Source organism: Peromyscus leucopus, chromosome 14, assembly GCF_004664715.2.
Source record: "Peromyscus leucopus breed LL Stock chromosome 14, UCI_PerLeu_2.1, whole genome shotgun sequence".
Lineage (NCBI taxonomy): Eukaryota > Metazoa > Chordata > Mammalia > Rodentia > Cricetidae > Peromyscus > Peromyscus leucopus.
The window spans coordinates 17,790,460-17,811,549 of NC_051075.1; positions in this window are offsets into that span (position 1 = coordinate 17,790,460).

Sequence of the window (21,090 nt, forward strand, 5' to 3'; positions counted from 1 at the left end):
TATATAAAACTGAATTTTTAAGCAGTGTCAATTGAAATTGTTTGGTAATGAACCAAATGCAGTGGCATCGAAGAGAAATCGTGGTCAAGACATCATATTTCCTGATTTAAAATAGCTTGGTAAACTCTACTCAGACAACAAACCTTGCAGTGATTTTTCAGTGGACACTGTTTTTGAATGGCATCTGTGATACTGTAAAAGCAAAAATGGGAAATGACTTTCAGATTTGCTTCCAGCATCTATGATGACTTTATTGTTTTTCATTTGACTGCCTGCCTTTCAGCTAACTGGCCAGACAGCAAAGGCTGGGGTAAATAAAAGATGTAATAAGGGTTCATTTCTCCCCAGATTTTGCAGTTTTGCCAAGGCTCTCATGGCAACTTCTTGAAACACTGATTTCATATATCCAAGTGTCCTCAGTTCTGTCTATGTTCAGAGCCCTCCACAAAAACGCAACCTCATGATGAGCTTTTATTGATAATCAAGAAAAAATTGGGGGAATTGATGCTAGAAATGATGAACAAGGAAGAGTGTTTGATCAAGAATAGAGACAGCACAGTAGCCTAAGTAAGTCAAGTATATATCTGGAGGTAGAACTGTGTGTATCATGTCTGATGTTTACAGGGAGCATGAAAGGATAAGCTCTGTGAAGTGGAGATTAATATTCTTTTTGTTTGTTGGTTGGTTGGTTGGTTTTTTGAGACAGGATTTCTTTGTTTTGCTTTGTGCCTTTCCTGGAACTCACTCTGTAGACCAGGCTGGCCTTGAACTCACAGAGATCCACCTGCCTCTGCCTCCTGAGTGCTGGGATTAAAGGCATGCACCACTGCCATCACCGCCCCATGAAGCCTTTCTATACCCCAAACTCCATTTTAACAAACAAAAACTTTTCCATAAGTTATATGGCAACAGTATCCTTGATGGTCAGTGTCTTAGCAATGTCAGTAGTGTGCATGGTCATTTTACCATCCTAGCAGACTCCATACTAATCTATAACAGAAAAAGCAGTTCTTGAATCCAAGAAGCCTGCCTGGAATTCATTGATATGGTTAAGGAAAATAAATTATCAAATGAATATAAAGCAAATAATTTTGTATAAAATACTAAATATAGTGCAAGTTTGGTTTATAATAACAGAGTAATTAACTGGGCTAAGATTTCATGAGGCAAGTTTTACCAACTGAGCAATACCAGGGTAAACAAAGGATACACAGATCATTGTAAGTGTCAAGTAATATTTTGCTGCCTCTGTGGCATGCAGAAGCCATCACCTCCAGGTTTCACCATTTTTTTATGATGACATTAAGAGTCCCACAAAGCTTACTTATTAACTTCTTTCAGAGAGAATTTAGATAATAAATATTTTGTAATATTGCATGGTCCTAAAATAAGCTGTTTCTTCTAGCATCTTGTTAATAGATTTACAAAGGAATAGTATTCAACAAGTCCTTTTTGATGACCAATATATATTCATTACCTATTAAATAATCAATGGTTATAGAATGAGGAGCACATTAAGGGATTTATAAATTTTGCTTCTTGTACATTTCAGAGGAACTATGTTCTGTTCTACTTAAATTTTCCAGAACAACTTTGATCCATTCCCTACAATGATTTCTTAGAATTGTGTTTTGTAACTTGGCACTGACTTGACTTTGCAGTGTTGACTTTAGTGACAGTACTTTATTTATACTTACTTCTTGGCAATTGCTAAGAATATTCCGTGAGTATTTCATGCTTTTCCCACCTTAAACCTTGAAATAAACAAATACTTTTTTTGATAAAATTGCATGTGTGATATTTCTGATGCAAAGCAAAATGTAAAAACCACCACTAGCTATAGACTGATTGTGTGGGACCAGGAATGTAGTTTTAAATAAGCTTGAGAATTGGAGGTATTCCAACATAGTCTCAGATCAAAACAAATAAACAAAAATATCAAGGTCATTAGATATTAGTGTAGAAAAATCAAAGTAATTAATAGGTTCATCAAATATAAGTCTGTGGTTTTCATCAAAACATTAGGGAATTCAAAGAAGAATCCAGTAGATGGAGGCAGGACATTCAAGAGTAAATGGAAGCAAGGTCAATCTACCATCTTATTTAAGAAATAGCTCCCAAACTGCACAGAAGGCACTGTTGGGTCATACTAAGTTTCATAACACACACTTCACAAAAATTGATGTAGAGATCATAATGGAAGAAAATGGTTCATAGATTTCCTTCAAGTCAGACATCACTCCTTTCTGCCCTCTTGCCCCTCATTCACAAGGTTATACATTTCATGACAGACAATGCAACTGCAAAAGAGTTACTGCTCATCAGAGCAAGACACTCTAATGGGAAGAGTGTCCTCCATTATGTTCATGCCGTATGAAAGGGTGCTTCAGTGGAATGATTCATTCAGCTGACATTTTGGTAACTCCTGAACTTAATCCAACTCAAGAAATAGTAATATTGGTCTAAGAAACTTTGTAGATTCAAACTTTGACTTCAATCCATGACCCAAGCCTCATTTGTTGCATGAGACCTGCTGGTAATAAACAATTCTCTAAACAAAAAGCATTTACTGATAGTTTATCTATAATAAGACATGCAAAGGATGATGTTATTTCCTTCCATGCTAATGAATGAAATCAATGCCATGGTTATGATTCTCTTGCAAAAATGAGGAAATTACTCTCCAAACAACTAAAATCAATTTCTAACGTGAACAACTAATATACACCAAAACTTACAAATCTAAGACATTTGAGCTTAGAGTTAAGATTTAATCACTCTTCATTTATAATTTCTTTGAACATTTTCTCATATAGAAAGTGCAGTTTACAAAACTCATTTCTACAACACAAAGGGAATAAACACAGTGTAGCTTTACTTACAGGAATAAATCATGAGGATAGTACACATTCATTCCCTCATTTCCATTATCAGTGAGCATTTTTAAATTTCGCATTGGATACCCCTTCCTTAATGTTCACATATTGCATGGTTTATACATTCCAAGTTTTACTCAAACACTGTTTATTTGCTGATGACTTTTTGCACATGTTTGTCTTTCTTTCCTAAAGAGTTAATTAGCACTTTTAAGGGCAAAGATTATACCTCACATTCATAGTTCATACACCACTTAATTTATACACATAGAACTGGATTCACCATTTTTTCCTTTGCTCTTTATTTACCAATGGGATCCACAGTTCCTCTTGCTTTGTTAGTGCCTATCTAACCAACTATACCAATTAAGCTTTTCAGTCTGAATCTTAGTGATCTTCATTGCTGTCTTCTACATTTAAAATAGTAAAATGTAAAACTGAAGTTGCCAAGTTTGCAGATATTTATATTAAGATGTTAGGTACCATCCAAATTGTGGTATTTATAAGCGAATGTTCAGGGAAATGTGTGGAAGTGATGTTGGAAAAATTTTAAGATATAAAACGCCAGGAAGTCTGCTATGAGATTGTCTTTCCTAGAAATGGCTTAATGTGGAAGGAGAAGGAGGAAAGAAATATCATATAAAGTATTCAGACATGACATGTCAGACACAAATAGCAAAAACATACTTGTGTGTGTATGTGAGTGTAAAACAATGATAAGGAAAAGGAAGCTATAAATTTGAGAGTGAAACAGACAGGAGACATATGATTGGTTGGAAAGAGGAATGGGAGAGGATATTTATGTAATTATATTTTAAGAACATATTAAAATAATAAGAAACAGTAAATAAAAAATAAAGTTGAGTACTCCTAATAAAATGATGAGGCAATAATTATTTATTATTAATTCATCTTTTAGGATGAGCTGAAGAAATTTCTGATTCCAAGGATGGGACTGCCTTCAAGGGTCTGAAATGCCTTTCCCAGGACATGTGAAAACTGGGAACACAAAATGTAAAGTTTGTAACATTTCTATTTATTTCTTAAATTGCTAACTCCCTGAATCCTAGTATCTTGCATATGCTAATTTCTTTAAAAATTGTGTTTATTTTCATCATTCCATGTATCATATACTATAAATAAAGACCGAGAAAGCTTCTGTCCCTCAACTTATCCAGTCCAAATGGAGGTTTGAGGAAGGTGTTTGGAGGGTGACATGCTTTATCACTGCTTTCTATTTGTGGGGATAATGACCATTTCACTGGAAACTCTGCCTCTTCTCTGTAGCTCCAGAAGAGTATGGACCCTGAATAAACATGTATACTTTAAATAAATAAGCTGTCAATTTTCTATTTGGGTAGCAACTTTAAGATGGATACTTTTGAGATATAAAGGACCATGGCTATAATATGGATCTCTGATTTAGAGCAAAGTATCAGCGACCTTTGAGAAAGAGGGACAAAATTCTTGTAAGAGACAGAGGAGGCAGATAACTGCAAGGAAACGGTGTTTTCCAGATGTAACTGGGAAGATATACATATGAACCCACAGTGGCTGTGGCAGCATAGAAAAGACCCACACAAACTCAAGCCACACAGAATCCTAGCGTGGATAGGGAAAGATGGACATATATTCCCACCACTAGATGAGTAGCTATTAGCATTAGATAGGTGCTGGGAAAGGGAGAATCCTGGATAGTTCCATACCAACTTGACACAAGCTAAAGTTATTTAGGAGAAGGGAAACTCGACTGAAGACATGGCCCTAGAATATGGGGCTATAGCCAGGCAAGGTGGTAAGACATTTTCTTAATTAGTGATTTCCAGGAGAGGAGGGCCCATCCCATGGTAGGTAGATGGATACACTGCTTGGTTGGTGATCCAGGGTTCAGTATGTAAGCAGGCAGAGTAAGATATGAGGATCAAGCCACTAAACAGCAGTCATCCATAGCCTCTCCATCAGCTCCTATCTCTGGGTTCCCATCCAGTTTGAGTTCCAGTCTTATCTACCCTAAGTAATTCATTATATGTAAGCCAAATAAATCCTTTCCTCTCCAAGTTGCTTTGGTTCAGAGTTTTTAATCACAATAATAGTAACCATAAGGGAGAATCACTTTCTTTGAAATGATGTGATTCCTAATAGGTTGACTACATACCAGAGCAGGCACTCATCCCAAGGCTAGCTGGGCAACAAAACCTGAACTCAATGGGGTAAGAAAAAAATACATAATCTCAACATTCAATGTGAAGAATGATTAAGAAGGTGCCACAGGGAAGAGTTGATATGGTAAATATGTTCAAAATACATTGCATGAAATTCTCAAAAAATTCATAAGAATACACAGCTCTAAACAAGATGTTTCCATCAAATCCCTTTACTTTCAAGGTCAGGGAACCCTGCAGAAGAGAAGGCAGAAAGAGTGCAAGACCCAGAGCAGATGGAGGACACCAGGAAAACTAGGGCCTCTAAATCACCTGAGCAAAGCTCATTTGAGCTCACAGAGAATGAAGCAGCAAGCACAGAACCTACAAGGGTCTGCAGCAGGTCCTCTGTGTACACATCATACCTTTCAGTTTAGAATTCTTATGGGACTCCTGAATGTGTGATTGAGTGAATCTCTGATCCTTGTGTCTTCTCTTGGGACTCTTTTCTTTCTGTTGTTGTGCAGGGTCCAACTTCAATGTGATACTTTTTAATTTATCCTACTATATTTTATCTTATCAAAAACTTTACTCATTAATTTAACAAAAATAAAATAAAAAAGAATGTTTTTCAAAATTAAAATTACAAGGACCAAGGTACTGATTTGGTTCTCACACTTGTATCATATTGAGAGGATGACAGGATTACAGCTATCTTAGAGAAAGATCAGATTGGGGCCAGCAGACCCTGGGAAACTCACCAGAGGATGTGCTGTCCCTAGACCCAGACAATTAAGAGCCACATATAAAATGAGTTCCAGATATTTCATGCCATAACCTAAAGGATATGATAGATTATATACCATAGCTGTCAGAGGGAACAAGGTTCCTACAGACAAAAATGGGATGTCTAATTGTCAGAGAAAACGGGTCTGCCAATGATATAGATGCAATGACTTACACTCCTAGAGCATACGACAATATCCTTGCAGCTGCAACTCTTCAGTCAGTTCAAACCAAGCATCTCCAACCTGAAGTAAGCACCAATCCTAAACTTGTAACTATATAGAGTTGGAATTCCCCCAGACCCCCGACCCTAACCACTATAAAAATTCTATCCTGTTATTGCTTGGGGTCCTTCTCACTCCACCACTGTGATGGATGGATGAGGAACATTGGTTTGAAGTCGTTAATTAAATGACTCTTTGCTTTTGCATTCAGATTGGTCTCTTGGTGGTCTTTGGGGACATCAGACTTTAGGTGCAATAGTTGGAGGTCTCACTGAGACTCCCAAAAGCCTGCTTGATTGCTTCTCAGTGTCTCTCCTGTTCAACTGCTGCATCAGATGGACTGAGAGACCCAGGTTAACTTACAACAATAAAAAGACTTATGGCGATATTTTATTTTGCTGAAATGTGATTTTATTTGTATGTTAATAAATAAAGTTACCTGGAGATCAGAGGTAAAAGCAGCCATTAAGCAGAAGTCCAGCGGTGGTGGAACATGCCCTTAATCTAATCACATGGCCAGAGTCTCTGTGTGGTCAAGTGTGGTGACACAAACCTTTAATCCCAGTACCAACCATAGAAACCAGGACGTGTGTCTGTATAGACAGGCCACGAGGAAGTCATGTGGCTAGGCTTAGAGCCAATGAGAAGGCAGAACAGGAAAGCAATAAAAAGACAAGTCACATAGGGAGAAACTCTCTCAGGGGAAGTAATGGCAGCAAGTGGTAAGCTAAAGGTAGTCTTGGCTCTTCGCTAGTGCTCTGATCTCTTGGGCTTTAACTCTGTATTTGGCTCTGTGCTTCTTATTTACTAAGATTGTTTAGAATTTTATTTACAAACACTCTTTTCTTTTGCATTAGATTTGGTCTCTTGGTGGCATTTGGGGGGCTCTGGGTACAACAATATGGTCACCAAAAATAGTTTTGATAATGAAATTATATTTGGTCTCTATATGCTTGACTCCTATTTATGTCACTTTGTTCTAAATTTTAGATAGGTGGTGCATTAGTTAGGGTCCTGAAAAGGAATTTGACGAATCTGATTGCCTTAAATGCTGTGTACTTAGCAGCCCAACATTGGCTGATGCACATTGAAAGGACTGAGAACCTAGTGGCTGCTTAGTTCCTAAGTTTGTATTCCTCAGTGGATCTAAGCTGGAAATGATATTCCAGAGAATTCCTGGGGAGCTGTTGGCCTTCTGTCTTTGTTAGAAACCTGAGCAAGCTGGGGTCCAACATGAGCAAAGAATGGCAGCAATCACAGCAGCAACTGAGTAGATGAACTCCCCATCCAGGACCAAAGATAGTAAGGCCCAAAGCAATGGGTTTTCCCTCAGACCCTCTTACGTCTGGGCCACTGATGAAAAGTGTTGCCCACTAAGGGGAAACATCCTGTCCTCTCAGTTAATCCTTCTGGAAAATACCCTTACAGACCCTCTCAGGAGCATGTCTTAGTTGATTATCCAAGATTAATCATCTAATGTAGAAATGGGTTTATATATTTGATCCATCACTATCTTCCCTAATCCTGATTTAGCCAGAATTCTTATTCTCACACTTTTGATTTCAAAAAACAATTTATTATAAATCTTTGTATTTCATAATTAATAACCACCAAATTGTAATGTACTCAAAATTCAGCCTGTTTGGGTTTATTTAGAAACTACTGTCTCTCTGTACCAAAAGCGACTTAGTAAAAGGATTTCCTAAAGTTTCTAACATATCAATGGTATAAAGTACATTGAGTTTACTCTGTTTCATTCAGTTTTAAAACAAAATGTTTTAGTTAAGGGGGAAAAAATCTGTTTTACAGATCTAATTAATGAAATTGTGCTTGACAAGGTTTTTGTGGTGATTTGGAAAAGAATGCCCTCATAGGTTTATGTTTCAATGCTTGGTCCCCAGTTCATGGGACTGGGGAGAATTAGGAGATGTGGCCTTGTTGGAGGAGATGTGTCACTGGGATGGACTTTTAGCCTTTAAAAGTCTTGGTCCTGTCCCCCCCCATCCCCTCCCCACCTCATGGTTGTTGTCTTAATTGATAATCTCTTATCGCCTACTTCAGTGCCATGTCTGCCTGCTTGATGCCATGTTCTCTGCTGTTTTGGTCATGAAAAAACTCTCATAAACTATAAGCAAGTTCCTAATAAACATTTTCTTATATAAATTACCTTGTACATAATTTCTCCTCACTGCAATAGAAAAGTAACTAAGACAGAAGTTGGTACTGAGGGGTGGAATACTCTGACAGGCCTGATTGTGATTCTTATCTTTTTTTTTTTTTTTTTCATTTTTTATTATTTTGGAAAATGTTAAAAACATTGACACTTTGAACAAGTAAAGCAGTTGAACACTGTAAGTTTGGCTTAATAGGCCACCCTAGTATGAACTTTGAAGACTGCTGTGCCAAAAGCAATGTGAAATATGAAGGCCCAGTTCAAGAGGTTTTATAGGGACACAACACCAGCAACTTTTATAGAGACCAATCTTCGGATAATTTTGGATAAGAATGAGGCTATTTCTTTTTTGTCTTTGTAATTTATCTGAGACTAAATTGAAGACCTTGAGGCTAATTTCATCATCAGCGGTCATTTTAAAACAACCCAGTGTTGACTGTCATACGGTTATTACTAATCACTCTTATGCAGATCTATGGTGAAAAAGAGAAATCAGGGAATAAAGAAACCCAAAATAATGTACAATTTGAGGAAAAGCAGTACACGGAGAAATGAAACTTTGAAGCAAAGCCTTGCACTCAGAACTTTAAAGGCCTGGTGTGAAGGGGAATGAAAAGAATGTTGCCCTCAGGGCAAGATCCAAATAGGTTTCCAACTTGTAAGAAGGAAATGTCTAAGAAATCTTCTGTGCTCAATGCATGAATTGGCTGTTTGAAACCAGGAACTTATGCAGGGACACTTGGCTTAGTCTGGGAGGAAGGGACTGGACCTCCCTGGACTGAGTCTACCAAGTTGATCACAGTCCTCGGGGGAGGACTTGTCCTGGAGGAGGTGGGAATGGAGGGTGGGCTGGGGGTAAGGGGAGGGCGTGGGAGGGGGGAGAATAGGGGAACCCATGGCTGATATGTAGAACTGAATGGTATTGTAAAATAAAAAATATATATCACAAAAAAAAAAAAAAAAAAAAAAAAAAAAAAAAAAAAAGAAATCTTTTGTTCCTAATGCAAAGAAGGGCTTACTAAACAAAAGAAATGATCAGCAAGTCAAAGATAATGCAAATGTCATTCAAAACAGGACTCAGCTTCCATCCCAAGCAGTAAACAGTACTTGGCAACATATTCTTGGCTTTGGATTTAAGAAGGACACAGGAGTAAAAGGATTGTGAGATTTTTTCACTACATTTAAGAAAAGCCACTGAGGACAGGCACATGACAAGGGAGTCCCTGTTTTGTGGAGAGACCATTGTGTGAAGCTGTGAAAATGAGGCCTGGAATGTGTTGGGAACTCCAATATTTGGAGATGCCAGAGATATGGAATATCTGTCAAGGAAAGCTGCACAGTCAGTGGAATAATCCCAAAGTTGAGAAGTGTTTTATAGTCAGCAAATCTGAAAGGGTAGGGAGAATATCTTTGACATCACATATGGAGATTGCCCTGCTGAGTTTCAGTCATGCCTTGGTCTATTATTTCCTCACCAAGACTCAGTTTCTCCCTTTTGGAATGGTAATGTATATTCTGTGCCATTGTAGTTTAGAAGCACGTAATTTGCATTTTGAGTTTGAGTTTGAGTTTACAGCTTATAATTAAGAAATTGCCTTGTGTCTCAGAAGAGACTTTGGACTTTGAAATAGTGTTGAGATTCTAAAAGACTATGAAGACTTTTGAAGTTAGACTATATTAATTTTGCATTATGATATCACCAGAAGCCTATGGGTTCCAGGGTGTAGAATTTAGGCTCATATGTTTGAATGCTTGGTCCCTAGTTCGTGCAAATATTGTGAAAGACTAAGATATGTGACCTTGTTGGAGGAGATATGACCTTGTTGGAGGAGGGGGAGTCACTGAGGATGGACTTTGAGGTTTCAAAAGTTCATGCTACTTTCCAGCAATTCTCTTTCTGTCTCTCTGTCTCTGTCTCTCTCTGCCTCCTGAATGTCATCTCAACTTGTGAGCTCTCAGTTCCAGCTCCAGCACCATGTCTTCTTTTTTGTTGCCATGCTCCCTTCCTTGACGGTCGTGGACTAACTTTCTGAAACTCTAATTAGGGCCCCCATAAATGTTCTTTCTTAAGTCACCTTTGTCAGTGTGTTGAGGAACCTGCCTGACTCCATTTTAAAGGCAGGAGCCAATATGCTGTATTTTTAAAAATGTTTCTATTTACTGTGAGAGTTGGGTAGCTCTGTTTCCTGGAACCTGACCCTCTCCAACCCATGACTTTGATTTGTTTTTGAGAATACCCTGACCCTGACTTTTCCTGAACCCTCCTAATGACAAGGTGGGTGATCATATGATGTTTTTATAAAGGTTTTTTTTTTTTTTTTTTTTTTTTTTTTTTTTTTTTTTTTTTTGCCCCATTGTCTGCCTTCTATGAATGTACCATGATTTTACACCTCAAAAGGGGTCGAAGAGGTGAATTCGGGGCTGCTCTATTTAATCTGCTGTAGGAAGTAGTCAGTGGCCAGCTCTTGGATGCACCCCAAAAAAATCAAGTGTGCCCCAATTTTCGCTCATATTGTGGAAATGGTTTTATTCTAGCTGTTGAGATTTAAAGTGTCTCTTGTTAACAATAGAAAAACAATGAAGACATTCATAATTATTTTATTTCCATGCTACTTATGTAGCATCAAAAGTCTTTTAATCCACTGATTTTTAGCCAGAAATGTGTATGAGTGGATCATAGCTATAAGATATAGTTAAAAGTAAATAATCGATGTCAATTGTACAGCAATTAGGTCTACTGTGAAATTATCTTGCTCAAATTTCAGAACCATGCTAGATTTTGGGAAATATTCATTCTGTTTCTTCTCATATGAATTTGTGAGTTCATAGAAATTAGAAAAGTTAGAACTATAATTCAGAGTTTCTTCTGAAACCAGGTTACTAGATTTGGAAAGGCATAAATAAGTTGAAGAACCAACATTTTGTGCTTCATCTATTGTGCTTTCTGATCAGGTCCTCACACTGTACAAAATATTGATAGAAAATATATTTATAAAGAGATACTTAAAGCTGTTCACATTTAACACATATTCAGGGAGGTATGTCTTTAATGAAGTTTTCCAGCCCTCAGATCTATAAATAATGAAAGGTAACTAACTACATTGGCACCAAGGACAGAGTCAGCTCCTCATTCCCATCAAAACCATTCCTGCCTCTTAATGCTTGTGCTCTAGCTGGAATTTTGTTGCAGTCATTCATCTGACACTGACCTCAGAGTGTAGCTTTCTGGGGGAGAAGCAGCACACAACTCTGAGTGTTCAGTCTTCTTGGAAGACCAATGTAGAGAGAGCATTCAATCTGTCCTCAAGTTACTTCAGAAGCCATCCAGTTTGTATTGATGTCTTTTTATTTAAATGCAGCAGTGCTTCCTTTCCAAGTTCAATCCTTGTGTCTGCACTCATTTTACTGAATTAAAGAGTCATTTTCAAGGTACTTTTGCTTGTTGGAGCCCAGTGCCTAGGGTGTGACATCTTGCACAGCCTTGGTACAGAGGGAAGGGGCTTGGACCTGCCTCAGCTGAGTGTGCCAGGCTCTGCTGACTCCCCATGGAAGACCTAGACTTGGAAAATGTGGGGATGTGGAGTGGTTTGGGGGGGAAGGATTGTAGGTGGGATGGGGGGAGGGGGGATCTGTGGTTGGTATGTAAAGTCAATAGAAAATTTCTTAGTAATAAAAAAAAATCTTACAAAATTTGAAGTCAAATATTATTGAATTTTATACCTGTGAATGATTTAACAGACACTCAATATGAAATGAGCAATTTTTAAAAGAATTTTTGTATTAAATATTAAAACATTAAACATTTTTGTAATAAGTTTACACTTTGATAATGTTCTTTAATTGGTCTAGAAACTTGGCTCATTCTTTTAGTGCTAGAACTTAATTCAAATGAGACTGGTGGAAAGGTTACTTAGCTTTGGTAGGATCAGTGTCTAACATTTACAAAGGAGAGAAAATGCTCCTATATTCTTTTCCTAGCAGATATGTTTTCTGAACCATTTCCAGATGCACTGACAACACCAGATGTCAGCTGCAAGAAAATCAAGCCAAAAGAATGGATTTTGTTCTACAAATCAGAGCAAAAAGCAAAATAAAGCAAAGAAAATGAACATAATATCAGTTCAACAGCACAATATTCACTGGGTAGGAAAGAAATGCTGTCATTGATGGACAAAACAACTCTTTTTGAATGAAATGTGTTAAAATATATACTTTTGATTAATTTTATAAAATTGTAATTTGTATGTAAATCAGTATCCCCTTAAAAATGGTAAAGACAGTGTAAATTACACAATTTTTTGATTTAAAATATTAAGGAAGCTGATATCAGCCCCCAAACATGCATAAAAGTAACACTATATATACTCAACAGGTTATATTTGGAAATATATATCTATATAAAAATATATATGATTGATAAAAAAAAGAAGAAGAAGAAGTCACTGATATGAAGGATTGTGGCAAGCAGTATATGGGAGGTTTTAAAGGGAGGGAATGGAATGGAGAAATGTTGTAATTAAAATACAATGTCAAAAATAAACAGAAAGATTTTAAAATTGCTATTGAATACATTTGAATGTGCATAAAGTAAAATTGGAGCTCTAATGGATGAAAAAAAAAAAAAAAAAAAAAGACCAGAGCTATCCAATCACCTTGTCATTCCTCAAAGACATTTTTTTACTTAATGGCTATTACTGTCCACAATAGTATCTACTTTTCAAGTATGGGCTTCAGTAAAGAATTAGAATTGATATTAGCCTTAAATGAGAAGAAAAAATAAGATAATGGACAGCACATCCAGTAGACTTGATGTCTTGATTTGACTATTTTGTATGAAATATAGACTACTTTAGTCTAGGGTCTCTGTTAGTTCCCTAGGCTACTTAAATATTATCATAAAACTTGAACTGAACTTCATCAATTTAGAATATTGACATCGATTTAAAAGAAGAACTAAACCCATAGAAATGCTCTCTTTACAGGGGGAACATCCTGGGATACATATTGACTTTAAGGTGATTTAATTCTAGAGTTCTAGTGTATGGTTCCTATTGACTATAGAAATGCCAAATGAGCAACAGCCTAACATATTCACAGAATACTGTAGCAGAGCTTGACTGAGTTGTACTTGCATTCTACTCTCTAATGTCTTTTTATTTTTTCCTGAAAAGGACAACCCCCTTATACATATTTATACTTTCAGGCAAAAGCAAGGTGTTTTCTTTAATTCAGGATTCAAAAAGTATAAAAGATCCGATTATGAATAAACTATATGTTTCTCTTCCATTAAAGATAAATGAAATGGGAGCTGGGGAAATGGCTCAGCAGTCAACAGCACGGGCTGCTCCTCCAGAGGATCCAGGTTCGATTCCCTGCACTCACATGGCAGATCATACCTGTCTGTAACTCTAGTTCCAGGGTATCTGAGATCTCACAAAGACATACTTGTGGGCAAAACAACAATGGTCATAAAATAAAAATAAATTATATATCAAAAATAAATAAAACATACATTGTTGTCTCCTGTCACCCAAATCACATCATGGAAATCCTTTCAGAAAATCAAATGCTAAGCATAAGCATCTTAGAGCCCATGGTATGCCAGAATCCATGCAACAGGGTGGATCACTTGAGTCAGAGCTGAAGTCAGATACATACTGTCCTACCCTAAAGTATTAATTACATACAAATTTCACTAATAAAGTGTATACACAAATCTCAGCATGTCATCACAAAGAAGGGACAAGCTTTCTAGCCTTGATGGATACCATATTATTATGAAAATATTCTATTGAATGTCTGCTTGGCATTCTGTTTATTGCCTATTTAGAAAGTCATACCGTTTTCTACTACTAAGCATGATAAGAAAAAATAATAGAAACTATTTAAAAACAATGATTGATCCTTGCTAAAATAAGAGTATATCTGTGGACCATCTTGCCTTAGGTATGCTTTAATAAGATTTCAGAATTAATTTTAACTTTGATTTAAAGTTATCTATGACACATTTATCTCTATCACACAATATCAGCCAGGTTCACTTTATTCCAGTTCCTTTCACTAGTAAGAATAAATAAAATAATTTTCTGTAATGGAGCATAAGTCTTTCTATAAACATAAACAAAATTTGGAAACATTTTTTCACATGTTGTTTTTCCTAACTTCAATTACACCTGCATTTTAATTTTTAATATAGATTTCTACCCTCATTTTAACTCATTATTTGCTTTCTTATAATTTATGTTATTTAATACATTTTACTTATAGGACTAGCAAATCAGAGAAATCAGTTTTTAATCCTATAATAAAAAAAATTTGTCTATGCCCAATTTTCAAGCTGCAGTTAAGATATAATTCAAGAGAAATAATTATAGAGAAATTTTTCTAAAATATTTGTTTGTAGCGGCAATCTTAAGGGTATTTATTAATAAAATCAAACCTGAGGCCAGTTATTGGGGTGAATGCTGGAAGATCAGAGAAGCAGAACAAGCCACAGCTTCCTCACCTCGCCATTTCCTCAACTGATGCTGTTTCCTCAGACTGGAAGCCTCTCAGTCCTCATCCCAAATGAATCTCAGCTGAACTGTTGCTCAAAACCTAAAAGCTTAACCAGCCAAATACTTCTAATTTCTGGTCTTCATGCCTTATATACCTTTCTGCTTTCTGCCATCACTCCCTGGGATTAAAGGCTCACTTTTTGAGATTAAAGGTGTGAGTCACCATGTCTGGCTGTTTCCAATGTGGCCCTGAACTCACAGAGATCCAGAGGGATTTCTGCCTCTGGAAAGCTAGGATTAAAGGTATGAGTGCCACCATTTTCTAGCCTCTGTATCTAGTGGCTCTTCTGTGCCCTGAACCCAGATAAGTATAATAGGATGCACAATATTTTGGGGAACACAATACCACCACATTTGTTAACTGTTTTAACTGTGTTAAATTTGTTGTCTGTTACATAAGTATTCTTTTCCTTACTTAAGGTTTTTGAAAATTCCCTATATACTCATTATATACAACACTTTTCCCTCCATCTCTCTCTCCAACTCCTTTCATGTCTCTCCCACACCCTCACAAATTCATGACTTCTTCTCTAATTAATACTGTTACACACAAAAGAAAAAAGAAAAAAAAAAACATTCCATGGAGTCCATTTAGTGTTGGCCATATACATATAAGCCTGACTATTTGCACTCAGATAACCTAACAGAGGGCTCACCCCATGAAAAAATTGATTTCTCCCTCTCAGCAACCATTATTGACCTGTAACTCCTCATCTGTGACTGGCCCCCCTGTGAGATTTTTCCTTAACTAAGTTAGCAACTGGTGGTGTCCTTATGCAGGTCTAGACCAGACAACCACATTTTTAACATTTCATGGGTATAGCTTCCAGTCATGTCTACATACTGCTATTTTGAAGCTGATCTCCTGTTTCTTTGGCTCTTACAACCTTTCAGATACTTTTTCTGCAACCGTCCCTAAGCTTTGTTGTATAGAAATTGCATTGTACATGAACAAATTAGATTGGGTATCCAGTGACTTGTTTTCTTCAATTTGTTCAGTTGTGGATTTCTGTGATAGTCACCATACAGTGTCATTAATGAGGGGTGATATTTATACTTTCCTATGGTTATAAGGATAAACTTTTAGAATAGAGTTAGCAATTATAAATACCTGAGTATTTCAGTACAAAAACACACATTGTATATACATACTCATATATATATATATATATATATATATATATATATATATATATATATATGGAAGTTTACCGTGAGATTATGTCAGAGGCTACACCTATGAACTCTCATGAACTTGGTCACCTAGACATGATCTGAAAAAGGTTGACACCAAGAACTTCTTCATCCTCTTTTTCTTGGCTCACAGTTTGATGTTTGTTTTCATGTTAGAGGCCTCTCTCAAATGTCTTACTATCAGTACTTTCTATTGTGATGAGTTTATGTGCTAAAAGACTAATTTGTATTCATAAGATCCTACTGTAGACAATGTTTTATCTTTTAGAAACTAATATTCAATTTCTCAATGCTATGATTTTAATTTTTAATAAATCAATGCATTTGCAAAACAATTTTAAGTTTCAAAGAAATCTTTGTATAACATGTTTGAATTTAAATGTGATTAAATTTGAAGTTTACGTTTCATTTACATATGTAATATTTTCAATTACCTTTTAAATTACTTCAATTATCTGACTCAAATAAAATTTTCCTGTGTATTTAAATGATTCATAAATTTAATAAAGTAAGCTTTGAATGTATTTTATATAATATTCTCTTAGATTCTGATATTGAATATAAATTTAATTAGATTATGTCTTTGAATCAGAACACCAAATCCAGTTATTTACCAGTAATTAGAAGACTGTCACTCTAATATGCCAAACTCTTCTAAGGATAGCAATTTCATAAACCATCCCAAATACAAATGCATGTACAGATAATCTACAAGCCACATTAGTTTTTCCCCTTTGCCTAAAATAAAACACAGAAGATTTTAGGCAACAAACTATCAGAACACACATCTTCTCAAAGACATTACCTTCTACATGGTTACTTCTTCCATATAAAAAACACTCACTGGGGAAATCTCACATGGTCCCACCCTCAGATTAAGAGCTATAGGCAATTAACAACTGTGTCTCAGGAAGAATTGGTCTTCCCACAGATAAGCCCTCTAATTAGTTTAGTTTTCCAATACTAAGTACTCGGTCATAAAAAAAAAATATACATACAAGCAACACAGATGAGCTCAACAAGCTGTACTTATATATTTATTCAAATATACCAATAAATATCTATTTACACATTTGTTCATATGTATTTTTTCATATGTGTATATAAAGAAAAAGAGGCTATGGATTTTGGAGGGAGAAGTGTTTGGGAGGGATTGGAGGAAGGAAGCAGCAGGGAAGTGATGTCATTGGATTTTAATTTTAAAAAAAACAATATATTTCACAGTGACCTATTCCATGTCTAAATGCAGCTCACTGAAACAAAAAGAATCAAGTTCTTACTATCTTAATGCCACTGCCTCCCACCCCAACTCAGCTGTCAAATGTAATCTCCAGTATAACAGTGCACCAGTGTGGGAAGGTAGCACCTAATGAGAGGGAATGGGTTAGTTAGTTCTTAAACACTCCCTAAGATAGGCTAAGGTGGTTATATTATCTTCACAGTAGGTGTGCTGTAGTTACAGTAAGCCTACTACAATGTGCATGCCTTTCTCTTTTTGGTGCTCTCATCTGCATACCTTCTTCTCAGCCTCCTTTATACCATGAAGTCATGTAGGAAGAGATTGCTCATCAGAACTTCAACCAGCTGGCCTCTAGACCCTAGACCTTCCAGCGTCCAGATCTGTAAGAAACGCATTTCTACTCTTTAGGAATTACTGAGAGTCTCATGCCTAGAAGCTACCTCCAAGAGACCTTTAGTGAGAATGTCTTTAAAATTTCCTTTTTAATACAAATGAGTCATTTCTGTGGTCTTACATAATGGAGACAGTTCCTTTTAGTTAATTGACCTTTCTTGTTTTCTTGTATTCTCAGCTGTTTGGCTGGTGAGTTTAAACTTCAGAATTGGTTGTTTTGGGGGAGGTTTGGAATCAGCATTCTTGATCTATTACACACAAGTGCCTGGACCAGTGGTGATTCAGGTTCCAAAAAGGATGTGTAGAGTGGACCATGGGTATGGAGACCAGAATAGAATCTGAGATTGAATTGGCTTGGCTGCCAGCAGCGTTTATGGAAAAAGAATACACCTTTTATATTCTGGAGTTGCACAGATGATTAAATGGGAGAAAGGGGGCATGTGAGCTGGATGTGGCTTGAGATCAGGCATTGAGAAATCAAGCATTTACCTTGACAATAGACACCAGCCATATGTTAATGGAATGGCCACAAGTTCTTCTTGCCAGAGATAAGAAGAATGGATGCCTTAAGCAGGAACTTTCCTCACGCCCTGGGAGAATGGAGTCCTTTATCCAAATGCCTGACCTTGGGAAAAGGACTTCTGGGCACCAGACAGTGCTTATCCCCTTAAGGAATGAAAATTGCTCCTAAATTGTAGTATAGTGCCTGGTCCCCAGAAGTCCTTCTTATCTGGATGCTGGAAGGTCTAGGGTGTAGAGGCCAGCTAGTTGAAGTTCTAATGAGGGATCTCTTCCTACGTGACCTATGGTATTATGGAGGCTGAGAAGAGGGCATGCAGGAAAGAGCACGAAAAAGAGAAAGAGAAAGGCAAGAGTGCTGTAGTAGGCTTACTCTAACTACAGCAGACCTACTATGAGGATAATATACCACCTTAATCTATCTTAGGGAGTGCTTAAGTACTAACCCATTCCCTCTCATTAGGTATCATCTCCCTACACCAGTGCACAAATGTATTGAATTCCCTAATTGTATCCTTTGTCTCTTAGTCTCACTATATGGTTCTGTTCCCCTCACAAAAGAGACGGTCCTGATGTCTTGCTCTTTTCCCATTATAATGTACCATTCTGAGTTCTCTATATTTATTAACAGAACTCTTGCCCTTAGTGGCCTCAGGCTCTGGACCTGAATTGTAGGCATTTTATCCTCAGGATCAGATGTGTCTAGTAAATCTCTAACATTCTTTTTCTTGGTGTAATTAGGAGGTTTTCTGGTTCCATGGTGGCAGGGTTTTTTTTTTTTTTTTCCCAAAGAGTTATTTTGTTTAAAGAAGCTGCTGCTGTACACATTTTCATCCTTTACCAAGGCCCACACAAAATTTCCCAAAGAGAAGGCATTAACAGTGAAAATCATGAAAGTTAAAAGGTGCTGGAGAGGTGAAGTCTGCAGTGTCAAAATGCTGAAACCATCAAGCAGCAACGGTCACCATGCTGGTCGATGCCACAGAATGACATTTACATGCACTTATTTCTTCTGTGTACCCACAGAAAGCAGATATTCTTAACTTGACTATTCAGCTATTTATGGGTGTAAAACTTGTTTTCAAGTGATACAAGCGAGTCTGAATATTATGACAACCTAAAATAAGTTCTTTAGTTTTCTACTCAACTTGGTAGAATCTTGTTCGTATATATTCCTTGATCTATATAATTTGTGGGAATATAAAATGATATGCATTTGAGTTTTTAATGTCTTTTGATAGCTTTGTATTTTTTAATCAGTAATCTTGAAGAAATTCTACCAATATATTTCAGAAGCAAAAAAGATGACAGAAAGATCTGAATAAATGGTAGGGCTGGACATTTCCTAAAATTTGTTGTAAAATTTTTTTAAAAAGTAATTTGCTAAACCTTGTTACATTGACTATGAATAACTTTTCTTTGAGGTAATTGCATTTGTGCCAAAATGACTATTCTGGCTAATCTCATGCCAACTTGACACAAACTAGAGTTACCTGAAAGTGGAGGACTTCAGTTGAGAGAATGCCTCCATAATATCCATCTGTGAAGCATTTTCTTTTCTTTTTTTTTATTTTTCTTTAATAAGAAATTTTCTACTCACTCCACATACCATCCACAGATCCCCCCTCCTCCCTCCTCCCACCCCCCAGTCCTCTCTCCCAAGCCACCCCACATCCCCACATCCCCCAAATCAAGGTCTCCCAAGGGGAGTCAGCAGAGGCCAGCACACTGAACCTAGGCAGGTCCAAGTCTCTCCCCACTGCACCAAGGTTGCACAAGGTGTCACACCTGTCTGGGTGCCCCCCAAACAGATCACCATAGTAGACCAGCCCAGGCACCCTCTAGACCACTGCCAGAACTCCCAGGTGGGGTCATCCTTGTGGATTCCTGAGAGCCTCCCTGGCACCCTGCCTCTTCCTATTCCTATGATGTCCTCATCTATCATGGTATCTTCCTCCCTGCCCTCCCACTCTGTCCCTGTTCTAGCTGGACCCTCCCATTTCCCTATGTTCTCATCCCCCACTCCTCACTCTCCGCTGTCCCCTTCCCCCCACTCCCAGTCCGCTCATGTAGATCTCATCCACTTCTCTTCTCCTTTGCTGGGCCATCCATGTGTCCCTCCTAGGGTCTTTCCCTATTAGCTAGGTGAGGCATTTTCTTAATTAGTGATTGATGGTGGAGGGCCCAGCTCATGGTGTTTGAGGCAGCACCTGGGCTTGTGGTCCTGGCTTCTGTAAGAGAGCAGGATGAGGAAACCAATAAGCAACAGATGACCATGGGCTCTGTATCAGCTCCTGCCTCCAGGTTCCTGCCCTGTTTGAGTTCCTGTTTTGATTTCCTTCAATGGTGGACTACAGTGCAGAAATGTAAGCCAAATAAACCTGTCCTCCAGAACTTGCTGTTGGATCATGGTGTTTCATTGCAGTAATAGAAAGCCTGACTGAAACAATGATTAAAACCAACAGTTCTATTGAATGTGTGAAAACTGAGGTGTGTGTTTGATAAGTGCAGTGGCTTTGGGAGGAGAAATAGATGTTTCCCATGATCATTCCATGGATTTTCACTTAAGGCTTCTCTTCTCACACCCATAAAATATGTCTGATCTTGCTGAAGCTGGCGAACTTCCAATGGATAAACAATAAATTGACTTCCATTAGATGAAAGGGATAAGTATGGAAATTGTTAATTGGGCCTCTTCAGTCAAGGTGATTTTGCTTCCCTATTTTCAGTCCTATTTGCCATTCTGTATATTCAGCAGAGTTCTGGGAATTGTGGTAGGATGGGAGTAGGAGTCTTCTGCTGTTCTTCAGAGCTCTTTCCAAACTCACTGCTCATGATGCACTTTTTAACTTTTATGGCAACAACTCCTCAAGTATATTATTTCTTTTCCTAAAGTGTTGTGAATATGTTCATGCAATCTTATATTCTATATAAGTCTTATATTCTTAGTCAGCCCTTTTCTCTTCTTACCAGAGTAGTACCTGCAT